This window comes from Ursus americanus, chromosome 5 (genome assembly GCF_024610735.1).
Source record: "Ursus americanus isolate L20-20 chromosome 5, mUrsAme1.1.p, whole genome shotgun sequence".
Taxonomy (NCBI): domain Eukaryota; kingdom Metazoa; phylum Chordata; class Mammalia; order Carnivora; family Ursidae; genus Ursus; species Ursus americanus.
In genome coordinates this window covers 19,440,566-19,463,500 of record NC_142131.1, presented here as the reverse complement: position 1 = coordinate 19,463,500, position 22,935 = coordinate 19,440,566, and the positions used below count along the sequence as shown (strand labels likewise).

The window sequence follows — 22,935 nt, the reverse complement described above, 5'->3', positions numbered from 1 at the left end:
CAGAATTTCTTGGGGCTGGGGGGTGGGGCTGGGTATATTTTTAAATGGCCTTAGGTAAATAAAATATGCACACTGAAGAAAGTTTGAACGGATTCTTTTCCTTTCTTAAGGCAATACTATGTTAATGTTTTGTTTTGTTTTGTTTTGTTAGAACCACTCCTCCCTACCCCCAAATCCCTGCTGAGTTTAAAGCCGATTCTTCCTTCTGATTCCAGAAATAGAGTTGGTGGCCTAGGATAAGCCAACCCTCATGCAGAGAATACCTTATCTACAGAGGATGCTGCAGAAAGAAATGGACACAGAACTCCAGATAGGCCAATCAGAGTCCACAAGGCTGAATTTTCGGGCTTGGATTTCAGCTACTGGGACTCTCTTCTACTGAGCTAGGGCATTGATAATAATCCTAAGAACGTGCCATCTAGAGGAAGTGAAATGAAGAGATGAGACCATGTGATATCATATGAACCCCAAATTTAAGCTACATCTGATACCAGAAAGCTTTCAAGAGCCAATTAAACAGTATTTTGCTTACTCCAGTAAAGACCAGATTTTTGTATCACTTACTAACTCACTTGTAAATGTACCTACATCACCTCGTTGGACACTAAGGTGGAGATGCTTGCCTATGTTGAGGTCGGCATTGGAACCAGAACAGGCCTGGGTCTGCAGACAGAACTCACCAACTGATGGCAAAGGAGGGGGAAAATGAGACAGGACTGAAATACAACCAAAACAATGGTTCTCAGCCTGCTTGCACATTATTATAGTCACCTGCTGACCTTTGAGAATATACTCAGCCCCTCCCCTACAAGATTCTAATTTAACTGATCTGGGGTGGAGCCCACACCTCAAGATGATTCTAGTGTAAGGTTAGGGCTAAGAACCATGGACTAGAATCCCAAATCCATTAGAAAAATTTCTCATTTCCTGATGACTAATGGGAAGTCCTCTAGCATAGTCAGGAAGAACCTGGGCTGTGGCCTTATGTGGGCCCAAGTCTGAATCTTACAGTGCTTCTGGCTAGTAAGTGTGCACAAGTCTCTTAAACTCTTGAAACATGAAGTTGGTTTGGGTTTTGCCCTGTTTTAAATGTATAGAATGGGAATTACATGTTCACACTGCTGTGAAGTTTGAATGAAATAATGTAGCTCTTTTTTTTTTTTTAAGATTTATTTATTTATTTATTTATTTGAGAGAGAGAGAGAGTGTGTGCATGAATGTGTGCGCACATGAGGTGAGAGGAAGGGGCAGAGGAAGAAGGATAGAGAGAATCCTGAGCAGACTCCCTGCTCAGCTCCTTCCCATGACTCTGAGGTCATGACCTGAGATAAATCAAGAGTCCCATGGAGGGGCGCCTGGGTAGCTCAGTCCTTAAGCGTCTGCCTTCAGCTCAGGGCGTGATCCCAGGGTCCTGGGATCAAGCCCCGCACTGGACTCCCTGCTCTGCTGGGAGCCTGCTCCTTCCTCTCCCACTCCCCTGGCTTGTGTTCCCTCTCTTGCTGGCTGTCTCTCTCTGTGTCAAATAAATAAATAAAATCTTAAAAAAAAAAAAAAAAAAGAGTCCCATGGAAGCTCAATGGACTGAACCGCCAAGCAGGCACCCTGAAATAGTGTAGCTCTTAACACAGGGCTTGACACATATGAAGTACTCAGGGGTCAGCTGTCTGTGCTGGTGAAGGAAGGAATAGTACAAAAGCAGGCTGTGCAGGCTGTGGCATCAGAACTCTGTACTCAACAATTACTCAATGGGTGGCTTTAGACAAATAATTTTCCCTTTCTGAGCTTCAGTTTTGTAAATTATTCAATGGTACAATAAAATGATTCATTAAAAGATGTAAACATATATCTTTTGTTGGTTACATATATCAGATATGGTAAGTGACAGTGCCTAGAACACAGCAGTCATTTAAATCTTAGTTTGCAGTCTTAATTTTACTTAAAGCACAAATACAAGAAAACCACAATTTTTCTGATTATAGGAATAAAAATTTAAAGTTAAGTGAATTTGTGGGAGGTTTCACATAAGCATGGGAAGCATATGCTAGAAAATTGATTCGCATGGGTGAATTCATACTTCCGAGATAATTAACAGGAATCATAGATCGCCAGTGACAGAAGGTACAAAGTGACAGCATTAACAAAGAAATACATTACATGAAAAGTTAAATTGACCTTTCCAAAATAGCAGAGTCAGGCTGACGGATGAAAAGTAAGTAACAAGAACACTTCCTGCAAATGAACGAGAAAAACAAAACAAAACAAAACAACCAAAAACACCACAGGGTGATTTCTTAACCAAGCTTTGGTAACCTGTCCAGTTGAACTCATTCAGACATAACGATCCTTTCCCCTATTTCCATGGTGCTGGTTACAGGGAATCCCTGAATGAATTGATTGCTTAGTGAGCAATAAAATACATACATGAGAAAATAGGTACACACACATGTACACATAGGAATAAATAAAATAAATAATGAAGATCAACTCTAAATAGAAACATTGGTTGATGGCATTTCCCCATAAGTCCATACTTGTTGGATGGAAACATTGAGTTGCAGCAGTTCTGTGTACTTGAAGAATATTTTTGAAGATTTCACCTTAACTGGGAGCAGACCTGTCACACCTGCCTTGTTAGAGCATCTGATAACCTCCATAATTAGCAGAGGACAATGAAAGTAAATCTAAGCTTAGGAAGCAGAAGTAGAAACTTGAAAATGGAATTTAAAAAATTGCAGCAAATAATTATTCATTAAATACCCCTTGACTCTCCAATGTGAAATAAGACCAGTATTGAACAACACAGACATAATCATGACGGGCGAGTTTTCTGAGATGCAGGTAGAAGGTGAGTCTGCTCTCCAGAAGTGGGGTGTCAGCTCTGGGATGAAGGTTAGTGACTTCTCCAGCAGCATTCACAGGAACTCTGGATGTGTCAGCCAGGCCTGTGTACTCTTTGCACTCAGTCTCAAGTCTCAGTTTTGAAATGTGTGAAAATCACCAAATTAGACAGTGTCATGTGAAACTATGAACATTTTCCTTCTTGTTTTTAATTATTGGAGATTGTCATTGACCTGTGTTAACTGATGTCTGTTGCACTGCTTAAATAGCTGAGCTCTGATGTGAACTCCTTTCATTGGTAATGAAGAAAGGGGTATTTGCTTCAGTAACCTGAGTGTGACAGAGATGTCAACTACGAAAAACATGGCATTTTTATCCCTGAAACAAAGAATAATTTTTCTGCTGTGTATTTTTTCACTGAGGCACCATATGATCTATAACCATATGATCTACAAATCTGGTTTCCTCTACTCCTCTGAAAATCTCAGGGATTAGAAATATTCTTGTTCTTTCTTAATTACCTTCCTCGTTTCCGAATTAAGTCTATCTTTTTAATAATCAATTTGTATTCAAGTTCTGAATTCCTTCATGGCAGTAAACCAAGAATGAAAGAAAATATTGTTGGTTAAAAAGGCTATAAGTGAAGCTAAGGAAGCCTGATTTATTTTTGTCCATTCTTACTCATTCGTGCTTCAAGAGGGGTTTTTCTTAATTTCTCTTCAGTCGGTTCATCTTTCTTCCTTCCTATAAACTTTAGGTAAGACAGCTGGATATCTTAGGATTCTGCATCTTCTACATCAGCAAAACTCAAAGTCTGTGCTATGAAAGGGGTGTGATTCTGTTTAATCACAGTGTTACATAACTCTGCAGATTCTCTAAGGTGTAGTGATATTTAGAGGTGACAGTAAAAGCATTACAATCCCACCAAGTGTTATACAGAGAAACCATGCACAGGGAAGGCTGAACCCTTTTAAACAGCTAGTAGGAACATAATGAACTATTTTTTTTTTTCTCTACAACATTTTGATCAAACAAAAATAGCTAGTTGAGATTTTGGTCACAAACATGAGATGCTGTTAAAATATACCTATTAAGCTGACAAATAAATCCTGCATACTATTTATGGATGTTCACTACTTTCATAGAATATACATTAAGTAGGAATGAAAAAAATTCAAATGGACTAATGTGCAGTAGATATTTTTAGTCCTTTTTGAATGAAAAATACATTGACACATTTAGGAGCGTGGCTAAATTCCTTGCATTATTTTTCTTTAAAAGTGCTCCTAAAGCCGTTTTTCACCATGACAGGAGTACTAGAGATAGTAGTACAAAGAACAGCAGCAGCAGCCGCAGTAGTAAGAGTAGCACTAGTAGGATTTAGGCAGTGTTTTTAAAAATAAATGTTACTCATAGTATCCTTATGAAATTGGTTATAACTGAGAAAGCTGTTACACAGGTAAGAAAAATTGTGTCATAGTGAAACTTTAAAGATGAATATAGCATTTTATAAAGTTCTGACTTTAGAAAATTTCACCGGCAACTCTGAAATTATATGACAGTCAAATATAACAGTGTGGCTTACTAGCAGATCTTAAGACTTATTCAAATACAGAAATTAAGAGAGTTGATAGTAATTAAGTTGTGTTGATGGAAGGATAGCCTAATTCAACCTCCCTTCAAGAAAAGTGGGCAATCATAAAATAGCAAAAAAACCCACAGATGGGGCGCCTGGATGGCGCAGTCGTTAAGCATCTGCCTTCGGCTCAGGGCGTGATCCCGGAGTTCTGGGATCGAGCCTCACATCAGGCTTCTCTGCTAGGAGCCTGCTTCTTCCTCTCCCACTCCCCCTGCTTGTATTCCCTCTCTCACTGGCTATCTCTCTCTTTCAAATAAACAAACAAACAAACAAACAAACAAATAAATAAATAAATAAATAAATAAAGCTACAGAAAACAAAAAGAAAAAAACCATGCAATAAGAATGAAATATCAATAGAAATATTAGAACTTTGGATCTTCTACTAAGAGCTGATTCCTGAGGTCCAGAGTAATGTGATACAAATCTGCATTTGCATTTTGCTAGCCCCTACTGATCTCACGAAGCCTGTTGGCATTGTGGGGTAGGAATATAATATCTCCATACCATACTTAGGAGTAAGTTTTCACATAATTTTATATGATTCAAAATTCTTTCAACTTTACATTATCATTTAAAATCTCTTTTCATTCCAAACTTTCCCCAACTCCCATCACTATTATAGATGACATCCATAAGTACTGAGCAATATTGTTAAGGAATGAGTTTAAGTATTTTTTTCTTCAAGATTTCTTTCAGCCATATCCTGAGTTCTTATTATAGTCTTATATGCCTCTCTAGTAAACCACCATTTGAAATTGTCCCAAGATGGGGGAACACCAACATCTTGGAAAATAAAGGAGATTTGGGCAATATTAAATATGACTGTAGTAATGAATCAAAGAAGTAATCACCTTGTAATCTTTCCTGGAAAACATGAGGAAGCAAAAAATCTACTTCTACATATGATTTCCCAATTATAAAATGTTCTAAGACAAAGATGACAAATTTGTGGTACTTATGATACTTCCTTAACACGGAACAGCAACCCCTCTCCCCCAAACATAGTAAATAACATTCATTTGTCAGGACATTTTTTCCTGCTGAGTCTAAATATGCCCTCTGAGTTCTCAATACTACAATCCAGACAGCTTTAAGCAATTGCTGGCACGCAAATTTAAGTCTGACATCCTAATCTATAGGAGAATTTAAGATCTACTAAATAGGATTGTTATAGAAGAGAATTCATAATATAAAATGTCACTTGTAGCAAATCCAAGGGAGAGATTAATGCAGACCAAACAGCTCATGTCTCCTCAATCTGAGAATCTCCCTCTTAGAACATTATCCAAAAACTTATTCTAGTTTCTTTTGTTGATACTGCTGCTACTTTAGTATTTTGTTTGCTTGGGTTTCAATATCCAAAAACCAGTATAGCTGACTTTAGTTTGATAATTTAGATTAATAATACCTTTATGCACCCCAATTTTTCTGGTCCGCTTAACGCAAAATATATGGTTTATTGTTTGTTTCACTGTTATTTTGCTATGTTTTGGCTTTAAAATAAACTTTCCAAGCAGGAAAAACTTTCAAGAGATTTTAATACAAATGACAAAAGCTGAATATATGCCCCAGAAAAAGCTGTTCTTTCACTATGGTGACACACAATGTTCACGGCATCTGATACAAAGTCAGAGTCTAATCTACATTTCTGAATGAATAAACAGTAAGAGACAATCCTTCAATAATATATCCAGTCAAGATAGTATTCATCAGTCTCTGTCAAATGACCATGAAATATATCCATTTGTCCAGGTTCTTTCTCATCAAAATCTAACACAAAAAATATCTGAGTATTCTTAAGCTCACCCACACTTAATGATACAGAGAAATATTTAAGACGTATTGGTGCCTTGCTTTAGGAAAAGAAACAGATAAAAAGTGCCCTAATCCCTTGTGCTGAATGGTTAGCGAAATTCTGAACATTTTTATGACACTTGTTCTGGAAGTAACAAGAGCAGCTCATTTAACAAGCTGATAAATATTTCTTAATGAGCCTCTTTGTACCAAACTAGTATTTCTAATTAAAATAGAATGGGAGCATCTTGTTTATAAGAATGTGGGCTCAGAATCCATTCAGATTTTCTTTAAATTCTCAGAAGAATTCTATTGCCATAACCCAAATGGCTTAGGTTAAATACTATGACTCACTGAGGGAACAGTTTGGAAAATGCTAAAATTATAAAAATGTTTTCTCCCTTAAAAGAGCATTTGAACCTGGCATTGTTGATAGAACTATACAGATGACTTCTCCTGGGCTCTAGGAACAACAGTCCTCCCCCAAAACCTCTGGGCCTCTAAATTAGGTACGACTTTCTCCTTCCTGTTCCGGCAGGAACATACTACACACTCCGTCCAGCTGTGTCCATTTACCAGTGGTGTACTCATCCACCACAGCTTGCTTTACATTCCAATAGAGAATATATCTACTCAACACTCAACAGTTATATTTGCAGAACCTGTTTGGTATATATCATCTGTGTAGAGATTACAAAGGGGCACACATTCCCTCAAACAATTTATAATATCTCAAAGCTGGCTATGACAGGGTGTCAAGTTAAGAGCCAGACAAGACTTGAGAGGCTAAAGGAACTCTTATGACCTACTTCAATGGCTGGGAAAGGCTTAAGATGTAAGGTAGCACTTCAAAGAGGCTCTGATCAAGTATTCCTTGCTATTTATTCTTCACGAAATTCCTTGTGGGGATTATTCATGCGACATAAAACGACCACAAAATCTCTGCGGTTTCCAACAACAAGTATTTATTTCTCATTCATGACTTGTGTTCACTGTGGGTCAGCTTTATCTCTGCTCCAGGTTCAGAGAGCATTCTCCCTGGACTCAGGCTGATAGAGCAGTCGTGAATGAAGCATTGCCTGTCCTTAAGGCAAAGGGAAGAAAGAACACTGAGTCATGCACTGGCTCAGAAACCTCTGCTAGGAAGTGGCTCATTGCTTTCACTCGCATTTCATTTGCCACTGCTAGTCACTGGTCGATGCCTAAGTTAAACAGTGCAGGGCTGTGTAAGCCTCCTCTAGGAGGGGGTCCACAGGGAGAAACACTGATTACAGTAGAAATGTTCCAATCTTCTACAGCAAGTCAAAGTAATCTCCACTGCTAATTTGCACAAAGTAGAGGAAGGCCAAGAATTATTTTAGTCAATTCTATTATATAAGCAAGAAAAGACAAGAGCGAGAGTTATTGGGCACCTCCCAGGCTAAGTTCTTTACATAATTATTACATAGAATCATCTCAACACAGAGTCGGATGGCATCAGCTGCTTGATTTTACAGAGGAAAAAATAACCATGCTAAGGAATAATAATGTTATGCTGAAGGCCATAAATATCAGATTGCAAGTGAATTTGATCCTTTAAGCCAGGTATACAGAGTGTTGTCCTCATCATCAAAAATATTTATTAAGAACTCATTTATATGTGACAGGAATTAATACAGACATAGCCCCTTTAGAGTTGACAATCATATAGGCACATTTAGGACATGCATACTTTTAAAAATGACAGAATAAAACATGAATAAAACCCAAGTCAATGGAAAAAGGTTTACAGTCCATAAAATAAGAATTTATGAAACTTATGCATATATAATAAGAATAGGAAAAATAGAAAGAAATCCATTCACGTTATCATTACCTTAAAGCTCTATAACATTAGAGGACAAAGGTAGGTGGAATCTCTAGCTAAACTAATATGGTTTCTTAATATTTTTAAGTAGCTCAACAAAAGGGAAATGAGTAGCATTCATGTTCTCAACTTTCCTTGTTCTGAGAATACTAAAACAACAAGGCATTTTTATAATCATGTGCACTCAGATTCCCCAAATTGACTAGGTAATTAATGATTAGGCCTGTCAGTCTCTACTTTTACAGAATAAATACATTTATTTCTTTAAACTATAGTAATTCTCCCTTGATAATGCTAATCACAGACAAATAAATATTTTCACTTTTATTCTCTATAGCATCTCCCATCTGCATCCTTTTTGTATACTTAATTCAGTCAGTGTCCTAGGCCTCACTTATCCACACAAAACCACATTTCTGGTTACACGTTTGACTCTTGCATCCACAACATGTTGAACCACAGCCTGAGTAGTTGGACTCTTCCAATCTACAGAACCATGGTTATTAACCTTTAGTTTCACAAGTATTACCTAAGGTACTTGTAAGAAAAAAAAAAAAAATGAAAAAAGAAATTTCATCCTGTTCCTTCTCCATTCTGGTTCAATCTCTTCAATACAGAGAGGAATCTAGGAATCAGCAGTTTAAAGCAATCCCTGGGGGGGAGAGGGGGGATCTGAGGGCTTTCCCAGGCCACAGGAGGAAAGTCAACTCTCCATTGCTCCTCCATTCTAACACCACATTTTGATGGGTATTTCCAAAGATGTTTTATAGCAAATTTTATTATCTCAGGCTAGAACTTATTTTCATTCTGCACTATAGGAATGAATTACTGAATCCTCTTCTGAATTATGCATTCTTGGGTTACTGTGACCCAAGAAGTTATGAGAATGTGCTTATTCAAGGTGAATTTTCAGACTAAAAAAAAAAAAAAAAAAAAAAAGTTTCTACTTCTTGATTACAATAAATATCAACTGATGGAAAAGCAATAAAAATACCATGGACGGAAACTCAGGAAAATGCAAACAACCTCAGCTTGCAATGAAAAATTCTGATTTGTTCAATATACAATATGAAAATTTGACATAATTTTTGCTCAGAAAGGTAAAAAACTGCTATAAGGATCCTGATGTGCATATTTTCAAAAACAAACACTTATCTAGCCTATACCATTAACATCTGGGTAAAGGAGGAAAGAACTTCCTAAGCACATCTCTTCACATGCTCTACCTCAAGGCAAGCTTGGCCACCACTGACAGCGCCCTGAGCCTGCCCTGGTTCCGTGTGCTTTCTCACTTGTTACTTCCCAACTGTTCCTTCACTTCAGCATGTTTGAATCATGACTATTCTTTAAGACCCAGTTCCAGGGCTAACTTACCCATTACATCATCTACAGCCCTCCAGCCAGAAATAACCAGTCCCTCCAACTTCCTCTGGTACTTTCTGTCTGCTCTGACATAATTAATCAGTTTTACTTTAATTATAATTATCTTCATTCACAGATGCCGACTTCTTACTATAAAACCAGAGACAAGGACTTGTTTATCTTTATATTACCTAGAGTGCCTAGTGTGGACAAATATTCCAGTGTGTATAGAAAAACAGATCAGTGAAGAAAGAAAGCATATTAAAATACTTCAATTACCAGTAGCCTCTCTAACTGGATACAAGCGGAGACATAGAAAAAATTAAGAAAACATCTTAATGAAGATGAATATTTCAATTGTTTTAAATCAAATTATCTCAAGCTCAAGATCATTAGTTCTTTGCTGTGTGGTGATATCCTGTGCATTGTAAGATTATTAGCAAGTGTGTTTGGCCTCTATTCATGAGATGCCAGTCACAACTCCTCCTTCAGCTGTGACAACCAAAAATGTCTCCAAGATATTGTCAAATGACCCCTAGGGGTAAAAATCACCACTGGTTGAGAAGAGTATTTTACAGTATAACTGTTTTCTAGGATTGTACAAGAAAAAGCCATGCATTTACCTGTTACTCATAGAGGATGGAGAAAAAGTCCAAGATATAGTAGAAACACTCATGTGAAAGACATCTGTGACATAGAAAAGAATATTTAATGTGCAGTCTCATAGTTACAGAGAGAATGAGGAAAATGACAGAAAACTTGAGATGAGCAGCTTATACTATTTTCAATAAGGGAAAAAGGTAGATACTGAAAATCTGTGTGGAAAATCTTGTCCCCAAAAAAACAAGTTTTTGAAATATTTCCTTAAGTTGTCAGAATTTAGGAAGAAATGGGTAGTCACTAGGATTAAACATGGGTCCATTAAGGTCAGACTGTGCCATACTGACTTCTTTTATGACCATATAAATAAATTGGAAAATACTGAATTTAAACTGCAAGAAATCTGATAAAAACTGGAATGATATCCTTTTCAAAGGTGTTGGAGCACAAACTGAATGCCACCCACTTAGGAGTCTTTCTACAAGAAAATGTATGCAGCAGATAAACTAGGAGACCTTCTATTGCTAAGATTGTATAAGTGAAGATAGTACACCATACTCAGGTCACAATTTCTTTTCTCATTGATCAAACTCATGAGGAAGAGTTCTTGGTAGTGCAGTCTGAGGATCACAGAAGAGTGGAAACTCACCCAGCAAAAATACATAAAATGAAACCTGAGAACAAGGATGCAGATCCACAACTAGACAGTAAGTTTCAAGAGGACGAAAATAGCACTGCTTTAGCTCATTATTGACCTGGCACATAGTAAGTGCTCAATAATTATTGATGAAGAAATGAATGTCACCAATGTACTTTCACTCCCCTTATCCATGAAGGTATGGCGGCCTTCACTTGGAGGAGCCAGAAAGCTAAACAACACATATTCTTTGACTGCAAGTTTGAAACCTATTAGACAAGGTGAGAAAGGGCTTCCTGTCCGCTGCTTCTTCTGAAGTGATTCATATATGAGCAAAACTATTATCTTCTAAAGATTCCAGCTTGGTGCTCTCCTAGCAGATGAATACATACTACACACAATTTATCGCTTCCATGTACACTACCACCTCAGTGTGGTTAGTACGGCTGATTGTCTTTCCTTCTTTGACACAGAAGAGAGGAAGACTCAAGAACAGACATAACCATGCAGTCTGTTAGCACTCTCCGAGGGTCATGCTTACATGTCCTCACATTTTCAGGGCAGAGGAAGGGGGGTGGGAAGCCTAGCATGACAATCAATATCAAAATTACAGCTCCATGATAAGAAATGCTGTCAACGTGGTAATGACTTGTTTAAACATTTATTAAATCACTTCACAACAAATAGTAACACATGAAGTGTTATCTTCACATTTCACAGCGACATCACTTCGAAGCAGGAAAAAATGCTAGCCAAACTGTTTTAAAATCCTCATCAAGATATTATTTAGTTAATATTGAGGGGCTTAATTATTCTTGTTTGTTCACAACCTTTTTATAAACAAATTTGGCAACCAACGCAAGCATGGATGTATTATTATTACCGAGAAAATAGAAGTCTAATATCAGGAAATTCAGTATCAGAATATCCACAACAAAATAATTTTAACCTTCTCTATGCACTTTTCAGGCCTTCTCTATTTTAGTTTGACTTTCCATGATCATGGATTATAACAAAGTTATTATTGATGACGGAATCTTCACTAAAACTTATAAAAATCATGTGAATTTAATGTTCACTCAAATGTTGCTCTTTTCATCATTTTTAAAATTTGTACTCCAAAGAAAAGAAACAAAGAAAAGGAATGACTTTTTTTTAAAAACCACACTCTTATTGGTCATCCCTAAAATGCCGCCCATTCTGGTGTACACACACACACACACACACACACAAACACACACACACACAAGTTCTGAATAGTAGTTCAAGGCTAGTGTGGCATCTCCACAAAGCTAGAGACCCTACATCCTTCTTTAATGTCTCATCACCACCAGTATAAGCTCCTTGAGGACAGGATCGTTGGAGTGCTGCCTGTCTGCAGTTGACGGTGGCTCACCACCATGTCTACTGCGTCCTCATTCCAGTGTAGGAAATTTGCGTTGGACAGGGGAGGAGTATAAAACAGAACATGCCCTTTCACTCAGGGCACTATTTAGAAGTTGTTCACATCACATCCCTTTGACCAGAGCATAGTCACTTAGCCACTCTAAAATGCAAGACAGATTGGAAAATACTGCTTTGATCATGAGGTAGCCATGTGCCCAACTACAATTTGAAGGTTCTGTTACAAAGGAAAAAGGAGAAATAGATATTGGGGACATCTACAAGGCTCTGACAGACTTTGAACTATTTTTAGTGTTTGACCCAAGTTCAGTCTTGCTGTTACTCTAGGACGCAGAAAATGCTTTCTTTGATTAGCCAAAACACCTGATCCCAAACATGGTAAAACAGCCCGTGCTGGAAGACACTGAATAGGTTTTTGTTTTAACTTTCTGACAAATTTTTCTCAAAGTGGCACATTCTGATCTCAGATCCAAGAAGTTCTGACTGAAGAGTCTGTGTGCCACAGAAGCCTGGATGCTAGCTGTGACCACCATTCGTGCCACAAATGAGAGCAAGTTACAAAAGCAGGCATGATTTTATGCTGAAGTTAATTCCTCCCCTTTGCCTGATTGAGCATAAATCTTGTTTTTTAAAGATTTTATTTTTATTTATTTGACACACAGGGAGAGAGAGAGAGACAGAGAGAGAGAGCACAAGCAGGGGGAGTGGCAGGCAGAGGCAGAGGGAGAAGCAGACTCCCTGCTGAGCAAGGAGCCTGATGTGGGGCTCGATTCCAGGACCCTAGGATCATGACCTGAGCCGAAGGCAGACACTTAACCGACTCAGCCACCCAGGCGCCCCAGAGCATAAATCTTTTAGACTGAGAAGAACCTACCTTTTTAAAATTTGGACTCTGTGATAAGCTGAAGCTCCTGTAGCTCATTAGTGGCAGATGGGATGACACCACATAGTCTGATTCCCAGTTTGGTACTTTTTCCACTGCATCAGTGCCTCTAACATGGCAACCTGTATCAATAAAAATACAATGACAATGCTCAGGTTATTATATTGATATCCCAACAGTCCAGTGGGGGGCAATAGGAGAGTAAAAATCTAGTCAACTAGAAGAGATTTTTATTCACAACAAAGGCTTAGACTTCTCTGTAGTATAAGCTCCTTGAGGACAGGATCGTTGTATGTTTTGTCTATTGCTATTCCTGTCACACAGTTCACACTAAATAAATATTTGTGGAACTGATGAACAGATGAAACTCGTGCAACCCCCAGTCTCTACCTGAAGCTCAAATTCTGCAAACCCTGCTCTTATATTGGCTGTTCTTAGAGCAGCGCCCTTGGTACTGGAGGCAACAGTGTAAGAGCCTCAGTCCTTTTGCTGGCCTCCCAGTCGTTCCCCAGGAGCAAGGATACAGCCATGCCCCCTTCTCTATAGGAGCAGTGTGCAGCCATCTAATCACATATGTATACCATCAGTTCAGAGTTTCTCCTCAGGGAACATTTTCCTTGTACTGTCTAAAGATGTTTTCTTTTCCCTGCTGCCTCCCTCAACTCCCCATCTCTTCCACTTCTCTTTAGATATCATAGTCAACCTGGTCCTTCCTTGTCACTTAACCACACCCATATGATTTTAAAAATAGAAGATATTCTTGAAATAATGATAATTCAACACTGAAAAACTCTCTAAGTAATTCAGCAGTCCCTGATCATACACTGTATCCTAACTACTCAATTGTAAAAATCCCAATTCACCAGAGAAGCTCATGATGAACTAGAAAAAGCAAGCTGTAAAAGTACTGTGGAGCTATCTCGACTCAGGAAAGAAAATGAAAGAGAAAGGGGAAGTAGAAAAAGACAATTACTGTGCCTTGATTTTGCTGTTATAATAATAACAACTCAAAACTATTGAATATTTTGTAGTTTACACCTTCCTATGGTGCACATAATAAACCTGAGGCTCAGTATTATTAAGTGGGTTGTTCAATATGATATAACTGATACATCTTGGAACACAGAACCAGACTGAAGCCTTTTGAGTCTAAATGTTATGTTCTTGTCAATACATCATGTTATTTTTTTAAAAGATTAACATACGATCTGAAATCATAAAAAAAAGCCTTACATCTTCTGGAAAGTCAATGGATCCAATAAATACAACAGAGTTTTTAAACTACAGTTTTTGTAGCCTAGTAATTTACCTTGGTCACTTAAGACATTTTGTTACAAGTGATTTATTAATAATAATAAGGTGCTGTAGTTCAGGAGTGACTAATTTTTCTCTAACTTAGAGTAAATATACCTGTCATACACACTCACTCAATATAATACACCTTTTTGTGGGGGACACAAAATCTGTGCAGTAATAGCTACCACTACCTGGCCAGCATTTGCACAGAACTCTGCCTCCCCAGTGATAGTGTACCTCAAAGAGGGGGACAGCATTTTTTGCATGTGTCATGTGAGAACCTGAGAATCTTCCTGGTCAAAATAAGGAATCTGGGGTTACAAATTTTATTGCCATTATTTTTTACTGACCACAATGCAAATTTGTGGCACTCAAGCATAAGTAAGGCCAATGAAGATCTCAACCTGGAAGAGATCTGGGGTTATTACTAGAAAAGAAATGAAAGATAATCATCATTATATACAAATGCCAGCATATTGCCTTTGGTGAGGTCCATTATTATGACTAAAGGAGTGTAGAAAACTAGGAAACAATTCAAAGAACAGGGTTCACCTTCCATTAGCCAGAACAAATGCTGTTTCTCTGAGATCTTCTCTGTCTACATCATGTAATTTTAACTGATTTCCCTCCCCCTCAGTATCCAGTGTTCTGTGCACTCATTAAATACTATGACAGTTATTGCTCTGGTAATTATTTACAGCATTTTTATCTTTTCTCTAAACGTAGAACCTACTACCAACATCCATGTGCAAGTTTTTGTGTAGATATAAGTTTACCTAACTCCTTTGGGTAAATACCAAAGACCAGAAATACTGGATTATATAGTAGAAGTACGTTTAGTTTTTTAGGAGACTGTCAAACTGTCTTTCAAAGTGACTGCACCATTTTGCATTCCAACCAGCAATGTATCCTGTTGCATTACATCCTCATCAGCATTTGGTGTTGTCAGTGTTTTGGATTTTGGCCATTCTAATATGTGTGTAGTGATATCTCATTATGTTTTAATTTCCAAAGCCCTGCTGACATAAGACATGGAGCATCTACCTATTCATATCCTTATTTGCAATTTGTACATCTTCTTTGGTGAGGTAACTACTAACTAATGTCTCTGGTCCATTTTAAAAAATCAAGCTGTTTGCTTATTGTTGAGTTTTAAGAGTTCTTCGAATATTTTGGATAACAGTCTTTTACCAGATGTGCCTTTTGGAAATATTTTCTCCCAGTCTGGGGTTCTGCTTCTTATTCTCTTGACACTGTCTTTGGGGAGAAGTTTTATTTATTTATTTATTTATTTATTTATTTATTTATTTATTTATTTATTTATTTATTTATTTTTAAGAGAGAGAAGGGTGCAGGTTGGGGCAGAGGGAGAGAGAGAATCTTAAGCAGGCTCCGCACCCAGCTTGGAGCCCAATTCAGGGCTTGATCACACAAATCTGAGACCGTGACCTGAGTGGAAATCAAGAGTCAGATGCTTAACCAACTGAGCCATCCAGGTGCCCCAAAAGTTTTAAATTTTAATGAGGTCCAGATTATTAATTCTTTCTTTCATGGATTGTACTTTTGATATGCCATCTAAAAAGTCATCACCAAACCCAAGAGCATCTGGATTTTTTCCTGTCATTTTCTAGGAGTTTGATAATTTTGCACTTTACATTTAAATCTGTGATATACTGAGTTAATTATTGTAAAAGGTGTATGCTTTATGTCTAAATTCTTTATTTTTTTGCATGTGGATGACCAATTGTTCCAGCATGATTTGTTGAAAAGACTATTTTTAAAAATTTATTGTATTGTATTTGCTCCTTTGTCCAAGATCAGTTGACTACATTTATGTGGGTACATTTCTGGGCTCTCTATTCTCTTCCATTGATCTATTTGCCTAATGATGACTTTCGTTATTATTATTTTCTTTTACTGGAAGAAATTACAGCACTGGAGATGCCCCAGTGAAGAGGGAAAACTTAATGATATAACAGAGACAAGGGTCAATTACTTGAATGAACTTGGATCTAGTGATTAACAAAAAGTTATATATGCATAGGAGTACAGTCAGCTGGGCTGCATTAAGGACAGGGAATGTCAAATCTGTGGCTCTCCCTGCACATGGGGTGTTAGATGTGGTGGTAGGACAATGGGAACAATCTCTTCAAATTGTTACTATGATCTCAGTGTAATATTACTCAAGATTATCAGAAGAGATTGGGAATAAGAAAGGACATGAGTCTTGAAAAGAGGGTAGAGATAATTGGGGAAAATAAAACAGACTAAGGAAGCTAAAATGCCTGACAACAATAAGCTCCCATTGAAATGATCATGAATTTAAAATGAAATAAGATGAGTCAGCATGAATTTTTCCTGAGTCAGGTTCAGCTACTTAGGTGTAGGCACAAATTAGGCAGAGTTTAAGTACTACTCCCCCACTATAAGCTATATAATCCTAAAAGACTTACTTAGTTTCCCCAAGCTTCTATTTTCTGATTTATTTTTACAGGTGTGTTGTAAGACTCAGATGAGATAATAAATGTATACTGGAGTGATCAAGAACTCAAACACTGGAATTAGTCTCATTGGGTTTAAACCCTGACTCCTGTGTTAGTAAAAGAGACAGGGGGGTGACTGGGTGGCTCAGTCAGTTAAGCATCTGACTCTTAATCTTAGCTCAGGTCTTGATCTTAGGGTTGTGAGTTCAAGCCCCGCATTGGGCTTGGAGCCTAAGTAAAAAAAAAAAAAAAAAAAAAAAAAAAAAGAAGAAAGAAAAGAAAAGAAAAGAAAAGAAAAGAAAAGAAAAGAAAAAAGAGAGGGACAAGGGAAATGAGGGTAAAAGTAAAGTAATGTTTATAATTACAAACCATGGAATCTAAACTGGATAAGGAAGGAAGTGAGAATATGAAACAGAATAAGGGAAGACAGTAAAATGTAACTGGATCAGTGTGGGGGAGTTTTTTGTTTGTTTGTTTGTATTGGAGTCAGGTTAACAGCTGGAACCATAGGTGGTCAAAAAGTAGTATGCCTAAAACTGAGATTATGGTAGGAATGCAATAATTGGTATGATCTTGGAAGTAAATGTCTCATGGAAGGCAAGGGAATAGATTAATGAATTTGAAAAGGTCAAGAAGCTAAAAGCCTGGGGCACTTGCGTAGCTCCGTTGGTTGAGCATTTTACTCTTGGTTTCAGCTCAGGTCATGATCTCCTGGGTCACGGGATGGAGCCCCCTACTGGGCTCTGTGTACAGTGGGGAGTCTGCTTGAAGATTCTCTCTCACTGCTCCTCCCCCCACTCATGTTTGCTCCCTCTCTCTCTCAAAATAAATAAATAAATCTTTTTAAAAAAAAGAAGGTGAAAGCCTGAATATCATCTCTGTGGATATAGAAATCACTAAGAAGTATGGCAGGGAGTAGGGTTGATAAGAATGACAACGAATGGCAACATTTCATTCTTTTTAATGGCTGAGTACTATTCCATTATCACATCTTTATCCATTTGTCAATCAATGGATAGTTGGGCAGCTTCCATATTTTGGCTATTGTATATAATGCTGCTATAAACATAGGGGTACATGTGTCCCTTTAAATTAGTGTTTTTGTATTCTTTGGATAAAAACATTGATGGAGCTAGGAAGTATAATGCTAAGAGAAATAAGTCAGACAGAGAAAGACAAATACCTTGTGATTTCACTGATATGTGGAATTTAAGAAACAAAACGAGCATGGGAAAAAAAAGAGAGAGAGAGAGAGTCAAAGGAAGAAACAGACTTTTAATTATAGAGAACAATCTGCTGGTTACCAGAGGGGAGGGGGCTGGGGGCATAGGTTAAATACAGGTGATGGAAATTAAGGAATGCACTTGTCATGACGAGCACAGGGTGATGTACGGAACCACTGAATTACTATACTGTACACCTGAAACTAAAATAACACTGTATATTACCTAACTGGTTAAAACTAAAAAAAAAAAAAAATGACTGTGAAGCGCAATACTCAGGAATAAGAGGGTTCTTCCTGTAAGTGACTGTAACACGGAGGGTAGTGTGCCTAATCTCCTGGCTGGACCTTCAAAGGCAGGGAGGAGTAAAAGAAGAACAACAGAATGAAAAGTATGGAGGATACTACCCTACCTGGAATCTCAGTAGTACAAGATGTATGGGAAGAAAAACAGCCACTTGACAGAGTGGAGAGCACATTTGAAACACCTAGCTTCCTAAGACTCAAAAGTCATATTTAGGTGATAAGCCAGCCACTCAACTCTGCCACACTCCATAAGAATCCACCTCTATATGACACTGCATTTTTAAAAGAGTCTGGAGCAAACAAAATATCAAGCCACGTAACAATGGGGTCCAAAAAATTGTGGAGATATGCAACAATTGCAGTCTCAAAAAATATGCAGAGTAGTCAACTAAATATATTCCTAAAAAGTTAGCATCAATGGTGTGATGAATACGAATCACTATTTGCTTTCAAATGAACTTTTATATTTTCTTCATTCTTCCAATTTTTTTATATTAATATAGGGGTAATTTAGGGAAAGACTGATTTTATTCTCTCTGTACATATATATATGGAATATATTCCGAGGGGTCGTTTGGCTCTATTTAAGCCAACTGCCTAGTTTGCCCCCACAATACTACAGTAGTGAAGTTACCCTGTAGCAAACGGGCAGCTGGAGGCAGTTGGCAATTGTAATAGGCAGTTATCAAAATGGCATTAAAATTATATAAAACTACACATAACAACAATCTTGATAAGTTTTTAAAATATCCTTTGAAACTATTTCACATCTGGAATGGCTAAATTGAGACGACAGTCACAGGAAAATTAAGTCACCAAAAATAATATGATAATAAACCATTACAACACACAGCAGCTTTATATCAGCGATGTTAAGCTAATGGGAGAAGTGCAAAAGTCTCAACTCTATCACCATTTAGCCTGGAATAAATAAAAACTTATGACAGAACAAATTAAGGAGTGAACGATTTAATACCGTAATTAGTAGTGAGAAATGTAAAAATTAGTAATTATTGAAGAAACCATATGTTTAATGTATTAACTGTAGCTATTAAAACTGTATTATATTATTTTGTCAGATTATGTAATGAGTGAGATTTTTCCAAAGTATAAGCTACTTCCTGGGAGGAAGATTAGGTTTTGGGGAAGCCTCATTATTTAGGCCACAGTTAACTGTACATTAGTTTTGTATTATGGTTTGCACACTGGGAGGTCTAATTCAATTGTAAAAATAGGTTTTTAAAAGAGTTTGATGAGGTGTCAAAAAACAATATTTAGCAACTGGTAATTCCCAGGCACTGAATAAATCTGGAGCCTCTACGCTTCCCAGAATCATGTGAGATTTTAGGAAATCGACCTGACAAAGTTCCAGGTGTCCCTCACTAATACAGGAATCCTTTACCACTTAAGACTTAAACTCATGCTCACTGCTCAAAATATCAGGTTAATTCCAGAATATTCCCAGGAATACCAATATTTGCTAGATGAGATAAATCCATTCACAACTACATGCAGACCCACCTACATTATTTAGGATATTTCTAACTTTTCATGGTTTAATACAGGGAATATGCTTATCATTGATTTATTAATTCTTCACAAAATATTAAACACCCCCACTGTAGCATGTGCTGGGATGTACTTCCACTTAGAGGCCTTATATTTTATTAGGGAAGAGACTAAATATATACATGTAAACATGCATGCATACGTAAATGAAACTAACTCAAAGTTGGGTTAAATGCTTTGAAAGAAGTTCACAAGGGACCAAAAATATTATTGGAGCCAGGAATCTCCTTTAAAAAGACAGGGAAGCCTTCTCTGAGGAGGTAACATTAGCAACAATCTGCAAGAACAGGAGCCAGGCTTGACAAGTTCAGGAAAGAACGTTCCAGGGAAAGTATGAGCAGAAGAATTTCCTGGAGCAGAGTAGAATTTGGCAAATATTCACAAACAGATAGGATTCCATCATAGCTGGAATATATCGGAGAGGAGAGTACCTGTCACACATACACACACACACACACACACACACACACACCTCTCTCTCTCTCTTTCTCTTTCTCTCTCTGATTGCCCTGAAATACACAGCATGCAAAATTGGAATAATGTGGATATAGAGCTATAGAAACTGATAAACTTTCAGAATCATAGCCTTATTCAGGTTCATTTATATGCCATAAAATTCAATTATTATAAGTGCCAGTTCAAGGATTTTTAATAAATACATACAATTGCGCTACCATCACCACCAACCACTTTAAAACTTTTCATCACCCCAAAAAGTTGCCTCATGGACTTTGCAGTTAATCACCACTCCTATATCCAGCCCCAGGCAACTAGTGATCTGTGTCTTTTCTTCATAGATTTTCTTTTCCTAGAAATGTCATATCAATTTAATCACACGATATGTAGTCTTTGTGTCTGGTTTCTTTCACTTAGCATAATATGTTTGAGGTTCCTCTGTCGTTTCATGTATCAGAAGCAGTTTGTCACTTTTTATTTCTGAATTGTATTTCATTGTATGGATATACCACATTTTCCTTATTCATTTACCAGTTGGACATTTGGATGGTTTCCACTTTGGGGCTATTATGCATAATGCTGCTATAAATATTGTTTGACAAGTCTTTATATGAACACAAGTTCGGGGTAGAAAATTCAGAGTGAAATTAAAGTGTAACTCCATGATTAACTTTTTAAGAAGTTGCCACATTGTTTGAGCCATATATTTTTAATTCCTGGCTCATAGACTAGTTTTGGAGGATAATAACAATTACTGGAGAGCCTACTGGGATACTTGATGGAACCTGTATCATACTTCTCTTATTCCAACCTGACACTGCAACATCACAAGGAGCCTGGGTATGAAAATAACAACTATTGCCATTTACAGACTGGGACAGTTCAAAAGAGTGAGAACAATGTGACCACCTTATGAAAAGTTCACATGAACTAATTAAATGTTTTTAATGAACCTCACAGTTCATCATGTTAATACAAGTTCTGTCAAGAAAAATCTATTCAAATTATTGGAACTCAGGTGTGTGTACAGGTCCACCCAGCTTGGAAATGAACTTTGTGCTAAACAGAAATATGTACCCACCATGAGGTCAAAAATATAAGATTCTCCTTTCTCCTAAAAAGAATTGTTTCCATGATATTTAAGTAATCCTAGCTGCCCATCATCTACATCTGAAAATGGACTTTCTCATATCTTCGGATCTCAAAAATTTTAAAGGTAAATTAAATGCTAAATGGGCCTGTTAGTAGAGAGTGGCAAAACTGATGAAGACAATGTGCAATGACTTTCTATATGAGGCAGAAACATGCACAACGCATAAAGAAAAAGAAACTAAATATATCTGATGTTGTTATAAAGGAAAACAGAGCCAAAAGCAATTTGTCTGTGCTTCTTTCCCATCTGTGTGGCTCCTTCAGTTAAACAGCCAATGTAGTCAAATCTGATTTGCTTTCCCATTATAAAAGTTGTGGCTTAACTAGGAGCTATGCTGGAATGTCTAGATAAAGACATCTTTACATAAATACTGTATATACATCTATGTTTTACACATATGCTTTCTACATGTGATTTTTATACACACACCCTGTTTTCCCATCTTCAGGTAATATATTAGCCCATGAGACACATTTAAAGGGAAGCTTTTCTTCCAGAGCTGAGAGAATTGTTCTTTCTCCTAAACTTGACTATAACACTAGAAAAGCTACAAAGAGTTATTTGCCTGTTCTCATATTAGAAAAGAAAGTTGTTATCTCCTTTACAGTGAGGACTGAAAGAAATAAACTGAATGCTTTAAGAAATATGCCCGGGCAGATAGAAGGTATATGTACTATGGTCCATGTCCATCTCTGACTGGGGACTAAGAGGCTAAGTCCAACATTAAGTGCTTCTCATGAGGAGTCAAACATAACATCAGATAGCCTTTCCTTCAGACTAGGGCTCCAACCAGCTGACCATTCTAGCTATAAACATTTGCCCCAGCTGTATTTTCCCACTCCTGGATGATTGTCTGCCTGGCAACAAGATGACAGAAGTACTAAGCCAAAATATCCTTATGTGGGCATAGCTGCCTCTTCATGGCAGAGCCAATTTGGAACCTATCCATTGGCAGGGATGTCCCAGAAGCAGCCAATTTTAGTTCAGCTTCTTTAAAACTCTGGATTGTAAACAAACAGTAAGATTTTCCACTGTGGAAGGGAGAATAATGAGAAGAAGGATACAGAAGAGAAGCATTAGGTAAGACTAACACCTAGTTCACCAGAGCAATTAGGAATTAAAAGAACGAGCTGAAACCCTTCAGGGACTCTACTGATGAGGCCCCAGATCTTTCACTTTTTAGAATTCGTGAACTACATGTAGCTTTTCCCTCCTTTTCTTCCCTTCACTTAAGTTATGAAATCTCCATACTTGTTTTTTCTCCTCCTTTTACCTAATATTTGAAATAGTAGGTCAAAATTGGTCATATTTAGTAGGTGGCTGCTGGTTTAATAGTAAGGGGTAGTTGCTGTAATTGTTTCATTTGAATAGCATTAATATGATGTCATGGATTTCGTAAACAAATTTTTCTAGATTAAATATTCTTGAAAAAATCATAATTTTTT

The 22,935-nt window shown here is 37.3% G+C and overlaps 1 long non-coding RNA gene across 1 annotated transcript in view; it reads right to left on the bottom strand.

Moving 5' to 3' along the window:
• Positions 1-22,935, bottom strand: part of LOC123791492 (uncharacterized) — a 363,697-nt gene that overhangs the window by 187,011 nt on the left and 153,751 nt on the right. Inside the window, exon 3 of the long non-coding RNA XR_006779396.2 lies at positions 12,997-13,127. This is a non-coding gene — a long non-coding RNA (uncharacterized LOC123791492). The remainder of the gene's footprint in view (positions 1-12,996; positions 13,128-22,935) is intronic.